The sequence below is a fragment of the Lygodium microphyllum genome, chromosome 4 (assembly GCF_053477565.2).
Source record: "Lygodium microphyllum isolate KBCC chromosome 4, Lygodium_microphyllum_v1.1.10, whole genome shotgun sequence".
Classification (NCBI taxonomy): domain Eukaryota; kingdom Viridiplantae; phylum Streptophyta; class Polypodiopsida; order Schizaeales; family Lygodiaceae; genus Lygodium; species Lygodium microphyllum.
In genome coordinates, this window is record NC_141138.1 from 47,323,066 (window position 1) to 47,345,533 (window position 22,468).

Below are 22,468 nucleotides of genomic sequence, written 5' to 3' on the forward strand. Positions count from 1 at the left end.
TAAGCCCACTTGTAAACAAAAGCTCTTGATGATGGTTCTTCCTATGCTCAAATCCAAAGCAAGGATAATGAACGAGTTGTCTAATTTCTTACTGTGTGTGTTAACCATCATTGAAACAGAGATCAACTGCGTGATTATCCTATGCCTCCTAATGCCCGAGAATTCTAGGATTTTCAGGCTGCACTTCTATAAAAAAGGCAATGGTAGTGTGTCATGTAAAAATATTGAACCTCCTTATGCTACAGAAATTGTATCTCTAGCAAATCTGTATGTATGCACAGCCAATAGTATGGCCTGTTATAAGTCTCTTCCAACCACGACTAAAGCTGAAAGAAAATATTTATGTCATGTAAAAAGGGAGCTGAAAACTTATGACATGATGGCTGAAAATGAAGATATTTCAGGCTTTTTTTTTGGAATGATTACTACTAACACATTATCTGAAATATATGCAGCTGCTCATACAGAAAATCAGGCTGAAAATCAGTCCATAGAAATATGTACATTGGATTTTTATCAAACAATTCAAAAATTTGTTGAGCAAGAAGACATTGGTTTACTAAACAAGGTTAAAGCTCAAGTGGAGACAAAATACAAGATGGTGGATAAGAAAGTCAAGCCAGTGGCAGTCCCACTACCTCTTGAAAGTGAAGGGCTCGCTAATAGGGCATCCAATCAGCCAAGACTTCGTGATCCTTCCAACAGTGGTCATAAGTTCACATCTGAAAGTATAAAAGAGCTCAAAATAGGTGAAAATTCTTTCCTTTCACCAGCTGAAAAACACTCTTTTATGTAAATGCTAATGAAACATGGAAAAGCTTTTGCATTTCAACCAAGTGAAATAGGATGTGTGGATCCAAATATTGTGGCTCCTATGGTCATTTTTACGGTCCCACATGTGCCTTGGAACCTCAAGCCTATTCCTGTTCCAAGGGCGCATTTGCCCAAATTATTGGAACTTCTAAATGAGAATATCAGAATGAAGATTTTAGAACCTTCTTTAACACCTTACTCAAACAAATGGTTTACCGTGCCCAAGAAAAATGGATCTTTATGATTCATTCAAGATCTACAGCTTGTTAATCGTGTCACTATCCGAAATGTTGGTTCGGTTCCAATTGTTGACGAGTTTGTTGAAGCTTTTGCAAGTAGAGCAAGTTACTCTATGGGCAACCTATATTTAGGATATGACCAATTTCAGCTTTCACTAGAAAGCCAAGACATTACCAAAATGAAGAGACCTCTTGGATTGGTCCGCATGTGCACTCTACCACAAGGTGCAACAAACTCCGTAGCCCATATGATGAATGCCATGCACAAAGTCTTAAGGGAATTTATTCCACAACTTACTCTTCCATTTCTTGATGATGTACCTATCAAGGGATGTGAATTCAATGAAAAGAATGAGGAGCTTGACAAAGATGGCTAAAAGACATTTGTAGTTAACCATATTCATGATTGTGACAGGATTTTGACAAGGCTAGAAGAGGTACATCTTACCCTTTTTGGAGCTAAGTCGATTTTTGGAGTAGAAGAAGTCCTAGTGGTCGGACATCTGTGTGGCCCCTACAGACGTAAACCTTCACCAATCAAGATAGATGACATCAACAAAATGCAAGAAAAATGCACAATATTTCAGAGATGAGAAGATTTCTTGGCGCATGTGTATTCTATCTCATATGGATGCCACATTTTGCTCATGTAGCCAAAAATCTTTATCAATTATTAAGAAAAGATCAAAGATTCTCTTGGGAGGAAGAGCCTACTCTCACTGTACCCAAACTAAAGAAGTTGTTAATCTCAGCCCCCACTCTCAAAAGAGCTGATTATTCAAATGGTCAACCCATCATCCTTACTGTGGATACAAGTCCCATTGGGATAGGATGGGCTGTTGGCCAAGAAGGCCTTGAAGGTAACAGGTATGCAATTCGTTTTGGAGCAAAGGTTCTCAATGAACGTCAAAGAAGGTATGCACAAGTAAAAAGGGAATTGTGGGGAGTTGTAACATCATTAAAGTATGATCGTGAATACTTTATAGGTGCTTCCATAATGGTAGAAACTGATTGTCTTCCACTCTTGGGCATGATTTCCAATTGCTCTACACCTGACATTGCTATGCTAAGATGGATTACATATATTAAATCTCTCAACCCCGAATTAAAGCATATTGTAGGAAAGGCGAATCCAGTTGCTAACATGCTATCACATGCAAGATATGACAATGAAGAAGAGCTGATGGAAGAAGATGAAGTTGAAGAATCTATACTTGCTGAATTTCATTCCATGGCTGCTCAAAGTACCTTTTCAGTTGCTGCATATACAAACCCAAAGCTGAATCTTGCAGGTGAAGCTTATCTTTTTAATGATATAGCATTAAGTACAGTAAGAACAGGAAAAGGTACTGCTGTAAATCAGCATATAGCAACAAAGATCAAAGATTTATCTATGGATGAAGGGTGGTCAACTAGAAGCTAGCATGCTCATTGCATTGCTCAAGTTCTAGTTCATTTCCTTGAAGAAGATTGGTTGAAGATTGCCAATATTTGAGCACAATGAAAAAGGAGGAGTCTTGGACTGAAGAAGAGTTCAAGCATATTAAGAGGAAAGCTTATGGATTTTTTCTTAAAGAAGGGCATCTATGGAAGCACGCAAAGAATAGGAAAGGAGTGCATGTCCAAGTTTTAGGTAACAAAAGATTGCAACAATAGGTAATGAAGGAATTTCATGAAAGCCTGTGGGTTGGCCATAGAGGCATATGGGGAACCTTTAGTAAAGTCAAAGAAAAATATTGGTAGCAAAACATGTATCTGGACATAGCACATTTTGTTGAAACCTGTTATGCGTGTCAGATGTATTCTATGGTCAAGCATCAAAATGGGTTACAATCGACTTATCCCTTGTCTATACATTATAGATGGGTTATTGATCTTATAACTATGCCTACAAGAATATGGAATATTCCATAATTAGTGCTTGCAAGAGAGGATATAACCAATCAAGTTGAAGGCAAGTCCTTAACAACCAAGACCACTCAAGCTGTTTGTCATTTTTTGCTTGAAGAAGTGTTTTGTAGATATGGTTGTGTGGGTAAAGTAACTGCAAATAGAGGAGAGTTGGATGCTGATGAGGCACACAACCTCTTTACTCAATTGGATATTAAGTTGGCTTTAACATTAGCCTAAAACCATGAAGGCAATGGAAAAAGTGAGAGAGGGCACCAGCCTAGTCTCAAAGCTCTAGAAAAGCCTTGTAGAGGAAAGATCAAAGAATGGCCTAAAATGCTACATTTTGCATTATGGGCTAACCAGACTACTCACTGTACAATGACTAGCTATATGCCAGTTGAACTTATACATGACAACAACCAATTATGCCAATTGAAGAATATATTCTCACATGGAGTCTTCTACCTTGGGAGGAAGTCATCAATAAAGAAGAGTTGTTGACTTTGCACATATGGCAGCTAGAAAGAAGGCCTGAAGATGTTCAAGCGGCTATTGAGAAGCTATTGAGAAGCTAAAGACAACAAAACTAAAGAATAAAAGAAGATTTGATCAATGACATCGACTTCGACCAAGAGAAATTCAAGAAAATGACTGGGTGCTTGTCTATGACAGCAGCCTAGATAATCAATATAGTGCTTTTAGGAAGATAATAAAGCGTTGGTTTGGCCCGTATGTGGTAAAGGTTGTTCATGACAATGCCACATGTTCATTGGCTGAATTGGATGGAATAAGCATGAAGATACCCATAGCTAGAAAAAGAATCAAGCTCTTCAAACGAAGAGAAAGTTCAACATATGAGTTAAAATACTTTGATATAATTCAAGAGCATGAAGACATGGAGGAAGAAGAAGAGGCAGAAGATGAAGACATTGACATAGCAAAGGATACTTCTTCTGACACTGCAAATTCGTAAGACTTTGGCATATGCCAGAGGATGTGCAGGTTAGGAGGGAGTGGATGTCGTGCCGCTACGCGCACACCGTGTAAAAAATTCTAGAGTGTGGCTTTCTCATTAATTTAGAGAGCCAATGCCATTTTAGACATTAGTGTTAGTATCCATGGTTCAAAAATATTAGATTTTTTGACAAGTTTTAGCCCATTTTTTATATTTTAGATATAATCTCTTGTAAAAATCCATAAAACTATAGATAACTTCTCGATTAGGATGTCATGTAAAAGAAAGCATGTAATTTTTAGCCAATTTGAGAGGATTTTATGTAAAAAGAGAGATTAAAAAAATCACACAACGCACGATCGTTGTTTTCAGGCAGTGAACAACACTTTGAAGGGGGAGATAAAGGAGTGATCTTGCCAAATTTTGGCTAGGTGTTCTGGTATTTTACCCCCCTTTCGGAGCCAATAGAAGCATCAGATTGGCGATCTGAGCAGCATAGAGAAATGTACTATTTTATACACATTTTTGTCTATTAGAGTTATATCTTCTCATAATGCTCAAAGAAACTGACAGGCTTCATCTCTGTTAGTATTCTTCTACATTTTCTAATTATTTTTTGGAGTATTCTTCTACGTCTTCAATTTCTTCGAACCCCTTCTCTTCCATCTACTCCTCTCCCTGAATCTACCTTCATGCTACTGTCTCCTACCCTCGTGGTGGACTCTCGGTTCGACACCAAATGCACCGACACCGTGTTAAGGGAAGTTTATGCTATCATTAGAGGTGAATTTCAGAAGATATTTGGGCTGATTTGGGGCCGATATCTTCAACCATTTTCAGAGAATTAGCTACAACATTGTTCTTTTAATTCATTTCTTACTCTACAGAAGACATCTTGTCAAAATATGCAAGTATTATGTGCCCCTATGGTAGGGCAATGTTTGTAAATCACTCATATATGCTTTGAGTTGAATTAAGAGGATCTTTTTCTCTTATTTATTGGTTGTGGTAACTTATCCTTATCAAGAACTCAATTTGAAGCTCTCTTGAAGCAAGTCTCTTTGCCCTACAAGCCTTGTAATTGACTCATAAGCTTTTGTCCCTAATAGACTTCATTGAATATGATCATGCAAAGTTGATTAATGCTATGGCATCATGTATGAATGATGGGATGCAGAGTTGTTTATGATACATGACAGCATACTGTACTTGATTTTATAATTTGTGATTGCTCTTACAGTCAAGAAAACAAGCTTGATTTGAGATAATACTCTTGTGATCTTTGCTAAGAATATGCAGCTAGAAGTTCTATCAACATCTTCAAGAACTTGGCTTGAAACCTTCAACCCTTCTCTTATCTCTACCATCTCCGGAGTCTAAGCTCTTGAATCCCCATACATTCTTCTCTTGCCAAACCCCTATGGTAACCTTCAACCCTACGCGCTGTGACATCACTAGTCCTTGTCTTTTAGCACAAATGTTACACTTACTTTCCTCTCATCCTCACAAAACCCCTTAAACCTTCAAGACTAACCAACTTGGATCTCCTCACCCACTTTATCAATACATGAACCAATTGCTATGCAATGGTATATGCATTAAATTGCTTCAATGCATAGTGTTCATGAGAGTGCACATACATTTTTAATGAGAGAAAATAAGAAGTAGATACAACAAACAAACCTTTATGTTATTTCATGACTTTTAGCTATGTATTGCATCGATATTATACACATCCCAAAAGTATTTAGTGTTCCTGACTTGTGCTACTTTTGGGTACATATTTCACACATAATCACTCTAAATATGATATATACACAAGAAAATAACATTCTCAATATTTTTCATCAAAATATAACATGTTCTTTCATTTAGATCACTATGTATGGCATCAGAGCCAACCTCATACTGCCAATACGCATATTTTATGCTTAAAATCTTAATTTTCTAAAAATATAAAAAAGAAAAATGTGGCATTTTTGCATTTCTAGTTTGAATATACTATTCTTAGTAGTTCTCTATTTATTTTTATTTTTATTTTAGTTTTTTCTATTATTATTACTCTCTAGTAATTTTATTCATAAATTTTTCTAAAAATTAAAAATATAATTATAAGTGCTAATAATTATCCTCATATCTTCTTTTCTATAATTTTAAAATAGTTTCTCAATTGGATTTTATATGCTTCAAAAACTAGACCACTTACCTTTTGACTGCTTATACGTCTGTGATATAAATGAGACATTGAGTGGTTCCCAAGGTCGCTAACACTAATCATAGCCACCAGTGCACTTGAGGAGCCTTGAGAGACCAAAAATATGCCATGAGCAATTTTTTTAACATAACTCTCACCTCTCTCTCTCTTTCATCCATCTCCCTTCTCGCATAAGAATAGCCATTATGAAGAAGGAGAGAGAGAGAGAGAGAGAGAGAGAGAGAGAGAGAGAGAGAGAGAGAGAGAGAGAGAGAGAGAGAGAGAGAGAGAATGTTTTGAAAATGAGGAATGTATTTAAAAGTGTCAAACGATGAAGATTCACGAGGAGGAGAATATTAAGAAATCAAGCGCTATAATTTCGTTTTTTTCTTTTGTGCATCTCTTTTCTTCTTCCTCCTCTTTTCAAAACCATTAGGTATATTAAAGAATTGCATCCCTTTGAAGCCTACTCAAGTGTCCCTTCAAATTGGGCATGCCCACTTGATTTTTGGGCCTCCTTGACTACTACTTTGTATTCCTCCACAAATTAAGGTCTCATGGCCTCAAATTGTGCCCCAAATGTGCAGAATTAATACCCAAGTGATGGTTGAATGCTTTCTCATTATTTGTAGACTCAACTTGATGCTTTGTTGCATCTCAAACTTCAAAATGCTCTATCTCTTGCGCCTTGATCGTTTCATACCACAGGTCACTTTGGAGCCTAAGATTTTTATTTTCTTCATTTGCACCCACAAATGACTTGTAAATCCACCTAAAATTGTTCAAATTCTTGAAAAGCATGCCTTTAGATCGGCTTCTCATTGTGGCAATCATGAGATAGGGTGACGCAACCCATCGAATCCATGAATAAATTCTACCAAGAAAACACAACGCCTGAAAGTACATGTGATAGGCAAAAATAAAATATAACATAAATAGAAAAGAATAAACGTTCAATCCCATAGCCATGGATCTTACAGCCAAAACCAAGAACCAAGAGATGAGGGTCCCCCCCAAGAGAATGACACTCAATAACAATCCTTGCTATCAAACACTCACAAGATGATCCAGATGACAACCCAACCTAGCTAGAGAGCCACCCAGGGAGCAACCAAACCCCACATAATGCTCACCAACACAAACAAGAGGCCTAGGTGGACTCCCTACTACCTAGGACCCACTTATGACAAAGATAAAATACCAAGCTCATTTTTCCTTTTAGAAAAATTTTTATCAATCCAATAGCATGTATATTTTTTTAATTTTATTTTTTTTCTCTTTTTTAGTAGGGATGGTATGTCCATGACCATAGTGCCCCTAGGAAATCAAGCTATTGTAGCCTCGGGTTTGGATCGAATCCAAGAATCTATCAAAACCTCACATGGCAAAACACATGTTTTATTCTTGTTTTTTTTTTTGTTCATTAAAACCCCATGGCCAGGTCTCAGGACAAGGCATCAACCTTGGTCCTTAACTTAAACCTAGGAATCTACAAAGCCCTTGTGAGGTGACAAGTGTCTTCTAGCACGTCTCTTTTCTTTTACCACATGATTGGACTTGGAACAAATATCATCCCATAGCCCTCACTCAAAGCCCAACCCCTCACTCACTAGGGACTTTATCATTATAGAGATTCAAAATAAATACTCCTACTAGGCTAGCTATCCTATCGAAGACAAGCAACCCCCTATTGACTATCAAGTTGACATGCTTGACACCCAAAGTCATGTTATGAGTACCATCAAGCAAGAGCCTAGTGAATGAGGCATCCTGCTTGGCAAGAACACTCAAACCCTAGCCAAGTCTTAGCCTCAAATCCATGGAAAGACATATACAAGTAATCCCAACCCCTTCCTCTCAAAACATAAGGCAAAAAAAAAGAGATAAGGTGATAGAGACATCTAGTATAGAACAGGAGTCCAAGTTAACACACTATCAAGAATCACATGGTGAGGGAACTTGCTTGAGCTGCTGCGCCAAAACACACACCATACACATAAGAAGAATCTCACTCAAGAACACACAAAGAGAGATGGAGACCAAAACATTTTCTTGCTGGTTTTTTCTTCTTTTTCCACACACAATACAATGTACACAAAGTATAGATTAGATACAACATAAAGGAAAGTGGCCTACTAAGTCAAACAATACATAACTAACTATACTAATCGATTTGGCACTATATCTATGATAGTTGTAGGTAGGTGTAGCAAACTAAATATAATAAGAGATAATTCAATGGCCATGTGAGGGTCATAATGACCATCAATGTGCTAAGTGTAGACATGTGAACCCATCTAGCCAGGCCATCAATAGTGTCTGCATGTATTGAGCTTGCCATCTCAACACTCCCCCTCAATCTCAACTGTATCTCTACAACTCCAAGTAAGATTCGAAACTTTTGCATCTTCTCTGTACCCAATGCCTCTGTGAAAATGTCAGCTATATGATCCTACGTGCTGACATATACCAAGACAATCTCTCCTACAAGTACCTTCTCTCTCACAAAGTGGCAGTTCACCTCAATGTGTTTTGTCCTAGCATGAAACAGTGGGTTCTTAGCTAGATATATACTACTCATGTTGTCACAGTGAATGACAACTAGACCATCTCCCTATACATCCAAATCACCCAATAACTTTTGCAGCCATATCATTTCACATGCTGCCATAGCAGCACCTCTATACTCAATCTCTGTACTCGATAAAGCAACTCTAGGTTGCTTTTTGCTACTCCATGTAGTAGTTGTGCACTACCAAGGGAAAAGATGAATCCAGTGGAAGGTCTCTTGTCTAACATGCTACCATCCCAATTTGCATATATGTATCCAAACACCTATACATCCTTACCTACCCCATAAAAAAGCCCATAATGTAATGTGGACTTTGCATACCTCAATATGTGTCTAACTACTTCTAAATGAGGCTTTCTAGGCATCTACATAAAGTGATTAACAATGCCAATGGCATAGCTTAAGTCTGGGCCTTATGATAGTCATGTAAATCAAACTCCCTACTATCCTCCTAACATACTAGAGTCTTCTATCTCATCCCCAACGTCAGCACTCAACTTCACATTTTACTCCAATGGTACTAAAAGAGAATTACATGTTGTCAAGATAACATATCCAAGCCATACTACCTTTAGGATAGCCACATACCATCATCACATCTAATCACCCCAATACCAAGAAAGTATCTCAGCTCACCCAAATCCTTCATCTCAAACTTCTTCTTCAAGAAGTCCTTAACTTCAACAATCCCATTGTCATCACTGTCACCTGTAATAATCAAGTCATCCATATAAATGACTACGATGACCAAACCTGCATCTCCCCTTCTCACATAAAGTGAGTGATCAACATCAAAAATATAAAATCCAATATTGAAAAGATACTTTCCAATCTTGTTAGACCATGCTCCATGTGCTTGCTTCAGTCCCCATAGAGTGCCTTCTTTAATTTGCACACATATGTGGAATGCTCTAAATCCTCATAACCTATTGGCTGCTCCATATATACCTCTTCTTACAATTCACCATGCAAGAAGGAATTCTTGCCATCCATTTGCTGCAAACTCCAACCTTTGGCTGCTTCCAAAGCAATCACTCATCTCAGAGTTGCCATCCTAGCAACTGAAGTGAATGTCTATTCATAATCTATGCCACATGTCTGAGCATAGCCTTTTGCAATTAGCCTAGCCTTATACCTACTAACCAAACCATATCCATTATGCTTGATTTTGTAAACCCTCTTATAGCCAATAGCTTTCTTGCCCTTAGGTAAGGGTACCAAACCCCAAGTATTATTGGCTTCTAATGCAGCCATCTCCTCATCCATTGCTACATCCCAATGACCATGACCAACAACATCCTCAAAACAAGTGGGCTCAACATCCTCAATTACATTCACCATATAAGCATAATATTGAGCTGTATAACCTTCAAAACCAAATCTTTTAATAGGGTATCTGACCTTGCTAGACCTCCATACCACTAGATCACTCAGTGGAGCCTATACATAACTATGTTCTCTCTGTGCACTTGGTGTCCTTACTGAAGGAATACCAAGCTCATCATCCAAACTCTCTAAACCACTAAAATCTCCATCAAATTCCAAATGACTAGTAGATGCATCATTACCATCCAACACTTTCTTCTTTCCTTTGTCTTTATCTGCAATACTTATAGATCCACCTGAATATGTGGGGCTACTCCTTAGTCTCCTAAACCAAGGGCTAACTGTAGGTGTAGTGGTAGATAATATTTCTAGTCCATTAAGGCTCCACGATTATTTCTACGCATAGCTATCATGATCATTAGCATCATCCAAAACATCACTAGTAGATGTATACCAACTACTCATCTCATAAAAAATAACATATCTACTCACTCTAAACTCACCTATGACGGAGTTATAACTATGATACTCTTTCTGCTCTAAAGAGTATCCAATAAAAATACATTTTTTAGTCTTTGGATCAAGCATCTTTCATAGCTCATCTGGCACATGAATATATGGAATACAATCTAGCACTTTCAAGTGTGACACATTGAGCTTCTTGCTTGTAAAGCATTATTCGAGGGTCATCTCATGAACTGTAGCCATCTATGGGAGTTCTATTCATAATATAAATAGTAGTATGAACAGCTTCAAACTAGAAATAGTTTGGCATATTCTTTTAAGCCATCAATGCTCATGCAACTTCTACAATATGCCTATTTTTTCTTTCTACAACCCCATTTTGCTATGGGGTACACCTGCAAGTAAACTGTCTCTTTGTCCCATGAGACCTCAAGAAGCAACTAAACTCATTAGAGAGGTACTCTCCCCCTCCATCTAATATCAAGCACGTAACTTTCAAGCCTCTTTCTATTCCAGTAGCCACCTTAAAAGATTTGAAGTGCTCAAATACATCACTCTTTTCCTTCATGAAATATACCCATAGCTTCCTTGAACAATCATCAATAAACGTGACAAAGTATTTGTTGCCACCAAGAGATACGTTCTATGTAGGCCCCCAAACATCTGTATGCACAACATCAAATATATTTCTACTCACATCTCTGTCATGCAAAAAGGGTTGTCTTGATGTCTACTTACCAAACTGGCGTGCTTCACACACTTTATGAAATTTTGCAACTCTGAAAGAAGGCAGCCCTGTAACTAATTCTTTGGACTACATTAATTTCAGTCTTTGTACATTTGCATGTTCAATACACTTATGCCATATTTAAATGTGTGCAACTACTTCTTTTCCTTTAGCATACATAGCTGCATTCATTATAGGAATTCCAGCATCTAAAGTGAACATGTGGCCAAATCTAATTCCTTTTGTGACCAACTTGCACTTATCATTAAAGTTTTCTACAAAACAACATTTTGCATTAAATTGAACCTACAATCCTTGCTCTACCATTTGGCCAATAGATACTAAATTCTTTGTAATTGATGACGCATGTAATACATCTGACAAACTCTTTGTCTTACCATTATGCAAAGACAAGGAAACCTTTCCAATGTGTGGAATTGGGTGGCATGAATCATCACCTATCTACACATAACCTAGATTTTGTAAGTCATGTATCTCTCCAAACTATTCAACATGACTGGTCATATGATTAGATGCACCTAAATCCACATATCACATATCATCATGTGTCCCATTTCCTATAACAACATTCATCAATATGCTGCATAACAAATAGGCACTCATTTTTGTCTTCATTCTATCGTGGGTATTATCAAACCCACTAGCACAGCATATCATATTAAATTCTTTGATGTGTACCATAGGGTCCTCATCAAGAAGACCATGAAATATTGGAAGATCGAAAAATTGAAGAGGAGGACACTTGGATCTAATATTTGGGATTAGCACACAATCATCCAAGTCCTCATAAATAACTTCATTTGCAATGGTTTGCACATTGGTATGGAGATCAATTTGTTCATCCTTAGTAACTATATGTGCATCAATCCCTTCCTTAGTTATAGTGTTGCTAGATAGGGTGAGAAGGGCTAGCTCACATAAGGCTCAATCTTTACCACTTAAAGAACGCTTAGCCTTAAGGCTTGATGTTTCCTCCTTCCTTAGAAGGGGTCTCCCTTGCACTTGCAAATTATCCAAGGCCTTATGTATCCTTCAAATAGTGTCATGATGTGGAAACAAGTCAAGAATTGTGACATCATGCTTAATAGGTATAAGTACACTTATCTTGAGTCATATATTGTGCAATGCTTTGACCATCCTTGAAGTGAAAATTCCCTTTAGGCACTTCATTAAATTTATTTGCATGGCATGTACAAGAAGACTTAACCCACAATGCCTCAAATTCAAACATCAAGTCATTTGTGGTGTAAAATCTCAATAACATGGTCCATTGGTCAACAATAGCCCTTACCAATCCATAGGATTGATATGCCATCTTTCGCACTTGTTGAATACTCATCCTGGAAGGCATAATATGAACTTGAAACCATTAGGAATGGCCCCTTTTCCCTCTCCTTTTGCCTTAAAATAAGAAGATATAAATGTGAACCATGGACCTTAGGCCCTTTGCAAAAATCCTAAGAACTCTTGACAAATGGACCACCTGTCATGACCTAAAATGGGCCTAATTGTGGCTCTCATACACTCAAGCTTACTAATGGACCTCATAAGATTGCACTATAGTCCAATCTCCCAACTGCTCACCCCAAAATCCAAAAGTAAGAGTGCCCAATATAAGATGTTTAATACACCACATAAATGTAATATAGAGTCATTCTCAATGGGGTTGATTATCGCAGCCTCTAGATATGAGTGATCACCAAGCTAGATATTTGACCCACCGGACCTTCTCTTTTAGCACAAGTTTAACACTTACTCTCCCTTTTTCCTCACTAGAAACCCCTTTTGAGCCCTCGAGACTAAATCAATCTCATCACTCACTTAATCAATATAGCAACCAATTGCTATGCAACGGTATATGCATAAAATTGCTTCAATGCATAATGTTCATGAGAGTTCACAAGCATTTTTAATGTGAGAAAACAAGAAGTGGATGTAGAAAACAAGCCTTTCTATCATTTCATTATTTTTAACTATGTATTACATTAATTTTGTATACATCCCAAAAGCACTAAGTGTTTCTCACTCATGCTACTTTTGGGTACATATTTCACACATAATCACCCTATAGTATTATTCATCATAGTTTAACATGTTCTTTCATTTAGATCACCATGCATGGACATTGAAGCCAATCTTGTACTACCAATACGTCTATTTCACACTTTAAGATCTTGATTTTTTTAAATCTAAAAAATGTGTGATATTCTTACATTTCTAGGTTTACTAGAACATTCTTAGTGTTTTTCTATTTTTTAATAATTTTTCTCTTTTTTCTTAATTTTTAGCCATTTTATTCATTAAAATTATAAAAACTCAAAATAACCAAGATTAAGTTTTGATAATTATCTTCATATCTTTCTTTATATACTTTTAAAAGAGTTTTTCAATTAGATTGTATATGCCATAAAAACTAGGCCACTTATCCATTAATCGCCTATATGCCATGACATTAATGAGAGACCCAGTGGATTTGACGGCCAGTAATGCTTACCATAGCCACTGATGCACTTGAGGAGCCCTCCATGGAGACCATCAATATACCTGAACCATTTCTTTCACATAAATCTCACCTCTCTCTCTTTCATCCATCCCCCTTCTCTCATAATAGCCATCATGCAAAAGGAAAGGGAGGAGGGAGAAGGACTATTTTGAGGTAGGAGAGAGAAATACTAAAAAACTAGTATTCTTATTTCCTTGATTCATTGTATGAGAGTAGTATCATCATATAGAGCTTGGTGAGTAGGCTCCGATCATCTATTTAAAAGTGCCAAACGGTGAAGATTCACGAGGACGATAAGAAATCAAGCATCATAATTTCTTTTTTTTCTTTGATGCACCTCTTTTCTCCTTCTTTTTGTTGTCAATACCACTAGGTACAGTAAAAAATTGCACTCCTTTAAAGCCTACCCAATTTCCCCTTCAAATTGGGCATGCTCATTTGATTTGGGACCTTTTTTGGCCTCCTTGACTGCCCACTCCTTATTCATCCACAAATTAAAGACTTGTGGCCTCAAATTCTACCTCAAATACACGAAATAAATACCCAAGTGATTGTTGACAGTTCTCTATTATTTGTAGACATGAATTGGCACTTCACTGCGTCTCAAATTTCAAAATGCTTCATCTCTTGCACCTTGACTGCTTTAAATCATGGATCATTTTAGAGCCTTAAATCTTCATTTTCTTCATTTGTGCTCACAAATGCCTTATGGATCCACCTAAAATTGTCCAAAATCCCAAAAAGTGCACCTTTAAGTTGGTCTTTCATTCAACTACTAGGGTTTGAGCCCCCCATTTTGAGAACAAACCTTGTAAACTAAAAAATGTATTGTATGGGTTGAAACAAGTTCCTAGAGCATGATACCAATGGATAGATAAATTAATTTTAGGATTAAACTTTAATAGATGTGCCTCATATGCTAGCTTGTATGTTTACAAGGATGGTGAAAAGTCTACAATGATGGTCTTATATGTGAAAGACCTTCTTATTACAGGTGACTATGACGATATGATCCCTTAAACTTGAAATGCTTTAAGCTTTAAGTTTGAAATGACAAACTTGGGCTTATTGCACCATTGTTTGGGGATTGAAATTTGGCAAGATCTTCATCTCTCAAAAGAAGTATGCATGGGAGAACTTGAAATAATTTGGCATAACTGAGTGTAAGGAGATAGATACACCTATGGAGGTCAATGTAAAGTAATCTATTGAGGATACATCAACACTGGAAGACATTTGTAGGTACAAGAGGTTGGTTAGTAGTCTCATCTATTTGTGCAACACCATGCTAGATATTAGTTTTGTTATTGGTGTTTTGAGCAGTTTCTCAAAAAAACCATAAGTCATTAAAAATCTCAAATGCAGGTGCTTATATCCTTAAAGAGAACTCTTGACTATGGTCTCACATACAATTCTGGAAGTTCTCTTGTGGAAAATTGTGACTCAAACTGGGTTTGCGATAGTAATTCCAAAAAAATAGTTTTTGGATATAGTTTCTCTTTGGGTTTAGGAATATTCTCTTCAATTGGTAAGAAGCAACCAATGTGGCATTGTCTTCTAATGTTGTCTTCTACACTAAAGTAGAGTACAAAGTAGCTTGTTTTGCTACATGTGAAGTAGTATGGTTAAGGAGGATCCTATGATGTATGGGAGTGTAGGATGATCCAACATTACTAAGATATTACAATTGAAGTTTCATTGCTATTGCCAAAAATCTAGTGTTTCATGTATACACTAAATACACTAAAATCCAGTATCACTATGTATATGACTTGATCAATCATGGGATAGTAGAGCTTTTCTATTATTCAACGAAGGAGAATGGAAAAGATATCTTCACCAAAGCTCCTACAAAGGATTTGGTTTGAGTTCATCTTTAGAGACTCATCATTGGTCCAAGGATGTGGTTCACCTACAAGACATTGAGGGGGGTGTTAGATATGCTAAATACCCCACCCTCATAAAGTGCCACCAATGATCCATGGTGCTCTAAGTTGTAAGGCTCCCATTATAAGAAGAAGTCATGTGTGAGCTCAAACTTTGGTGGGATCCTAACTTGTATATCAAATGAGGTCGACTCATATTCCAAATGAGGTCTATGTGACCAAATGGCCAAAAGTGAACTTCATAGATCTAGCCTTTGGCTTAAGATAGAGTAATTATATTGATATTAACTTGAGGCACAATGCATCGAGTTGCAAGGTGTGGGGGTTATTAGGGAGACTCATATTTTGGGGTCTAGGGGCTGTGGAAGCCATCTAGGACTCTTACTTTGGGGTCTGAGGTCCATTGGTAAAGGGAATTTAAAGGTCACCTTTTGGCCATCCACAAAGGTTATTTAATTTATTTTTATTTTAGTTGTTTCTCGTTGTTTTAAATTTCTATCAAACCATGGACACCCTAGTGCAACCTCAGCACACATTCAAGGTAAGATATTCTAGGCTTCCTTAGATGACTTGCCCCCAAGGCTTGCATGTCCCAATACAACCTCACTGACTTGGTCCTCAAGTATGGGACAACACTTTAGGTTTGCTTAGAGTTTAACCCATCTCTTACTTACAATTGCACAAGTAGCTTGCACTGCTCAGTAAGGTAGATGTGACCCCCGAGAAGAGGACATTGATTCCAAGGGCATATTAACGACCAAAGAAGAGGATATTGATTCCAAGGACATATTAAAGACCAAAGAAGAGGATATTGATTCCAAGGACATATTAAAGACCAAAGAAGAAACAACTTTAATAGCCATCTATCCTCTGTAAAGACCTTGCACCAATGGAACCATTAGCCAATTCCTCAAGTTACTATTACTAGACCTGCAATGAAAATCCCTTTGTACTATTAGAAAAGACAACCACTCCTCAAGCAGAACCTCTTCACATGACCGTCCCTTGCATGAAGCTCTATATTGTTGCATGACACGTGATTGGAACTCATCCAAGGGCAAGAATTTGAAGCATAAAATTTGTTGATATAAGTGCAAGAACTTCATCATATGAAAATAATTGTAATCATTTTCCAAATATATTGTGTTTAAACACCATATTAGAGAATTTGAGAATTTCCATGAGCTTTGGGAACCCCCAATACCTTTATTATTTGACCACATGTTCAAATCGTGTTGTTTTACTAAAACATGGAGTTTGCTCTAAATACTATATAAGCTACCTTCCTAATGGGACCTAAAACGGGCCGACACTGGCTCATGCACTAGCCAGACCTCTATCATGCGCTCAACAACCCCATGGCCTCGCGGCCAGGAGCGTGGATGACACATACATCATCTTCCTAAACATCTTGCATTTGTATCACGTCTCGTAGTCCAACTCTAACCCAATTAACACTCCTCAGAGGGAGTCCCTAGCACATTGCTAAATAGCACGAAGCACAAACATAGGAGGTTCTCCCACGGCTGACTGCCGCTACCTCACTGCGACTCTCCTACATCTTGGGGATTGGCGTCGCTAAACATATATAACACAACAGCACACATATTTCCACTCAAGGTACCAATTAATCGTATCCAGGAATGTACCATTTTCCTCACTTTCTTTCCCCTAGACCCAACGCCTAGCCTACAGCTTGGACAACCTCACTCACTCAACGTTGGTCACGATCTAGAGAATACAGGTGCTATGCATCCAAGAGGTATTATTTGATACTTTTTATCATTTATGCTTCATGCAAATTGTGAATGTCCACATGCTCAAACAATTAAGAAAATCAGCATTGGTGCTTAGTGCAAAAGCATTCTTTTAATGAATTTGACTATTGCTCGTATGCAGCGTTGCATGAACCTAGCACCGAGAAACCCTCGTACTACTAAGTTCTTAATTTTTAATTACCGACCAACCTAAATGGTATGCATAAAAACCAGCAATCTTTTCATCATTTCATTCAGCATTTAAACACCTTTTATACACTCCACCCCCTCACCCATTTAGGTTGTGCATTATTGATCGGTTTAGGGTTCATTTTCCACATTTTTATTGTATAAAAAACCATTAAAAACTCACTAGAATATAAAGGTAGGGCTGAACTGAGGCTAAACCTCATACTTCAGACCCCCCATACATCCACAAACATGAATCTTATTTTTCCTTAATTTTCAGCACTCAAAATCTATTTTTTCCTTATTTTCCCTATTTTTCTTGTATTTTTGCAATATTAAATAACTAAAAATACAAAATGAGTTATGGGATGTGGCCCTTAGGTTCATTTGTAGCAAAACCACAAGTTTAGTTGGTGTGTCTTATTGTATTTTCCATTTATATCTCAAAAACACCCAATTTCCCCCTATTTTGCATGTTTTACGGGTTTTACACTATTAATTTCATCCACAACACTTATGATTTTCTGATTTTCTGAGCATAAACAGTTAAAAGACATTGCAAACAACATTGTAATGCATAATTATCTCATGGGAACAAGTATTCATGAAGCAAATTGCATAAAAACACCATTTTCCTTTGTAAAAATGAGATTACCGTTCTTTGCGGGTTGCGGGTTTTTATTTGCCATATCTTGGGACTGATTTCCAGTAGCCATTAATGCTCATGACAGTCCACAATCAACAATCTTCAATCTTCTTACACCACGGAGCAATCCGGTCTTCATTGGACAAGCATCCATCATCCATTCTTCTTCTTTTTCTTCACCACATAAAACTGCCATTAGGGGAGAGAGAGGGAGGAGAGAGAAAGACTAGATTTCCATCTCAGCATTCAGGCCACCATTGGAGGAGCGAAGATAGGCGATAGAGTCCATAGACAGAGGGGAATGAAGCCCCATAATCCATTAGGCAGGGTGTGTGTAAGCTGCATGATGCCTCCCATCCTCTCATGGAGCAAAATTCGGCGCTGTTGCTGGCCACGTTTTCTTCCTCATCCCACGATTTGTTTCATCCAAGTTTCATGCCTTTTGGGTGGGGGGTTAAAATTTCCCCAAAGGGCACCCCCCTTTGGTCCATATTGTGGCCACCCTTTCAAATCTTGACCATTTCTTGGCCTTTTCCCCGTTCGGACTCGGAATTGAGCTCTGAAAAATCCTGGGCGTCCGGCTTGGCATCCCGCATTGGCCAGTAGCTCTTGTCAACCCACACAACTATCTGAAAAATTATGAAAAATCAACAAGTGTCGCTCGGATGCCTTTAAAGTACTTTGACTCTTAAAATCGTCCTAGATCGAGCCGCCGCCTTCGACGTTGAATATTTTTCCCTTAATATTCATAATTTTTAGCTATTTTTAAGCACTTCTCGACACCAAAATTCCACTCTCATTGGCGACTACGGGATAGGGCGACTCAGCCCGTCGAATCCACGAACATATCTGCACATAAACAACCAATATAAGCATCAAGCTGATACAAAATAGATATATATTAAACACAGCACAATGCTCACTCTACCCCCTGACAAAACCAAGGCATGACATCCACAAGGAGTAGGCCTAGCATAATCTGATAGAAGATCCGAAGCTAGTCACTAACCAACTGCTCCAACACAGCCAAACTAAAAAGAACTGTCAAAGAGGTTGCCCTAAGTGGTGGTCTAAACTACCTTCCTAACTAAGGACAACACAACCAGGAGCTCCTACTAGGCGAGGACTCCTATAACCTGATCAAGAAGTATTTTCTTTTAACACATTGCTTCTTTTAGGGTTTTATTTTATTTACATACTCGGGCATGTAAAAAGGAGGGAGCTGAGCGTAGTGACCCAAGGAGAACAGGGCATCGGCCTCAGGTCCTGTCTCGGTACCCAAGAACCTACCAAGCCCTCGCAAGGCGACACTTAATCCTTTTTTTGACGCTCACTTTTATTTTCGCTCCAACCTTCCTTAATTTCTTTTTCCAGCAAGATGCCACCCCTAGGAAGACAAGGCATTGGCCGCGGGTCTGACTCGTCCCCAGGAACCTACCAAGCCTTCGCTAGGCAATGATCCACTGCATATACATTTTTCTTTCTTTTCATCTTTTGATAGGGGTTAGAACCCCTTTTTACACACCTTTGTAAATACTTATTGTCTTAAAGATATTAAGGGTTTTATCTTTATTTTTCTTTCTGCAAGCTCCGTTAACTGCCTCACAACTAACAAGAACTCCTAGAACAGCTGCCTAGCAGGCTAGCAAAACAAAGTCACTAGAACTCCCTTCAAAAACAGGTCTTCCAATGCCTGACAATGTCTTCACAGGAGGCAACGACTACTCAAACCTCCCTCAAACATACTAAACCGAAACCTGGGACTTCATGCCTTGGACGTCGGTCCCCAATAAGAAACGAAAAACCCTTACAAGTACACAACCACATATATCATAAAAACCACACTACTCATAAAGGAAAGATATCACCTGGATAGGGCCACAAGAAGCGTCAATGCCGCAACAAAGGCTCCCTCCAGCTCCACGGAATCTGTCAAGCACAGGACTCAAACAAGAAACCATTAAATGCACCTGCACTAAACAGACAACTGGCCCTCTTGGCCTAATGAAATAAAACACTTCACTACAAAATTGAATCGGCCCTCTTGGCCTAACGAAATAAAGCATTCAAAACCGCGCAACACTGGCCCTCTTGGCCTAATGAAATAAAACAAAGTAGCACCTACGCATCCTTCCCTGGAAGAATCCAGATATACAATAATAGGCTCCCTCTCAAGGAGGATTAACAGGCTCATAGCCCTAAACTAAATGCATAAGGTTATGACCCATCCCTCCTGCATAGATAGCAAGAGGCGTACGCATAATATGTTGTCTAATCAACCTATGGGTCCCAGATAATAACGGTAGATTGGTCTCGGCCACTCGTTGCATCACCCATATCAACCATCATCTGCCATATATGGCATCCTTTGCTAACATACCCCACAAGCGACTGGGTCCTGTTTCATCATTAATCACAATATCCAGACTAGGACCACAATTAAAGAAGAGGTCTTCTTCATAAGCAAGATTTGCCAATGAATCCACAAACTGATTCCAGTGACGTGGAATCAGCTGAAAAGACACTCTCTCAAACTCCTCAAGTAGGGTCATCGCAGTACGATGATACATAGAAAGAATGGGATTCCTCACTATGTATGTCCCATCTAGCTGATTCAGGATCAACTAGGAATCCCCTTTTACTAACAATCGACGAATACTACCTTGTTTGGCAATATACAGTCCCATAATCAAGGCTTTATACTCTGCCATATTGTTAGTGAATCCTACCCCGAGATAAGCAACTAACTTTATTGTCACTCTACGTGGGGGTCTCGGATTACTACTCCAACACTTCCTTTTTTATTAGGGCCCTTGGATGCTCCATCAAAATATAATGTGTACGTCCATAATGGGTTTACACAGCCGGCCATCACAACCTCCTCTATTCGTAGTTATGGTAATCAAAGTTTAGCATGTTGAGAGGATGAACTGACGGCTCCATCCCACCTTCTTCATTGAACTCAACAGGGATACTCATCAACAGTCGTAAAAAGTGATGGCATAAGACTTTGATCTCCCACACAAAGGTTCCATCTTCCTGCTCAATCACTTTATACCCTTTGCTCCACCAGATGAGTTTCCCCTAATGGTATATTTGCTCCAGATATGGGTGCTCCAAATAAGGGATTAACCGACCCATCAACCGTCTTTTAAGCTCTTTTCCGCAGGTCTCAAATCATCCCTAGCACGGACCTGCAATGCATTTCTCTATATGTTAGCATACTTAGAAGTAATAAGGTTTAATCTTATTAAGATTAACCTTATTCTTAAACTCTACTCCCTGTAGATCAGCTAATAGGGCTGTAGACCTGTTCTTCCCTAACCTAACAATCTTGTAGGGTCCATCCCATTTAGGTTCCAACTTTCCTGGGAACAGCTCCCTACGCGCATCATAATATAAAACCAGTTGTCCTTTCTTAAAGGTGTACTTCTTCGCTTTCAAGTCATGCAACTGTTTCATGCGATGTTTAGCAACCTCTTGATGTAACAAGCTTTGCAACTTAAGTTCATCTAGGTGTGCTAAAGTCATAAATCGCTCTAATAGGGCGTCTTCACTACGCAAAGAATGGTTTATTGTGAATCTAATGGTCAGTAACTCAATTTCTAAGGGTAAAACGCACTCTTCACCATAAACTAGTTTGAACGGCATGTGGCGACTGGCTCGCTTGAACGTGGTATTATATGCCCATACTGCCACATACAGCTTCTTGTCCCAGTAACGTTTCTTTTCAGATACGACTTTCGATAGGATACCCACAAGCTGCTTGTTGGTACTTTCAACTTGCCCATTCACCTGCGGATTATAAGGAGTCGTTTTGTTGTGCTTGATTTGCCAAGCCTCTGTCAAACTTTTGATAACCTTATTCAGGAAATGGGTTCCACGGTCCGACACTAATTCTTTAGGTGGACCAAAACGGCATATTATCTGCTCTAAAAGGAGACTAGCAGTTTCTTTAGCATCATCTTTCCTTGTTGCACGTGCTTCTGACCACTTTGTGAAGTAGTCAGTTGCTACAATAATATACCTCTTTTGCGCAGTCGACGACGAAGTAATAGGACCCACAAAGTCTATTCCCCACTTCTCAAATGGAAGTATCGCCATAATAAGGGTGAGTGGTCTTTTCCTATTCTCTCGACTATCATGTCGTTGACAAACATCGCATCTCTTAACATATGCAAACGCATCCTAGAAAATGGCAGGCCACCAATAACCTGCTCTTAAAGCCTTTTATGCTGTAAGGCGTCCAGCAAAATGGCCTCCGCAAGCGGAATCATGGCAC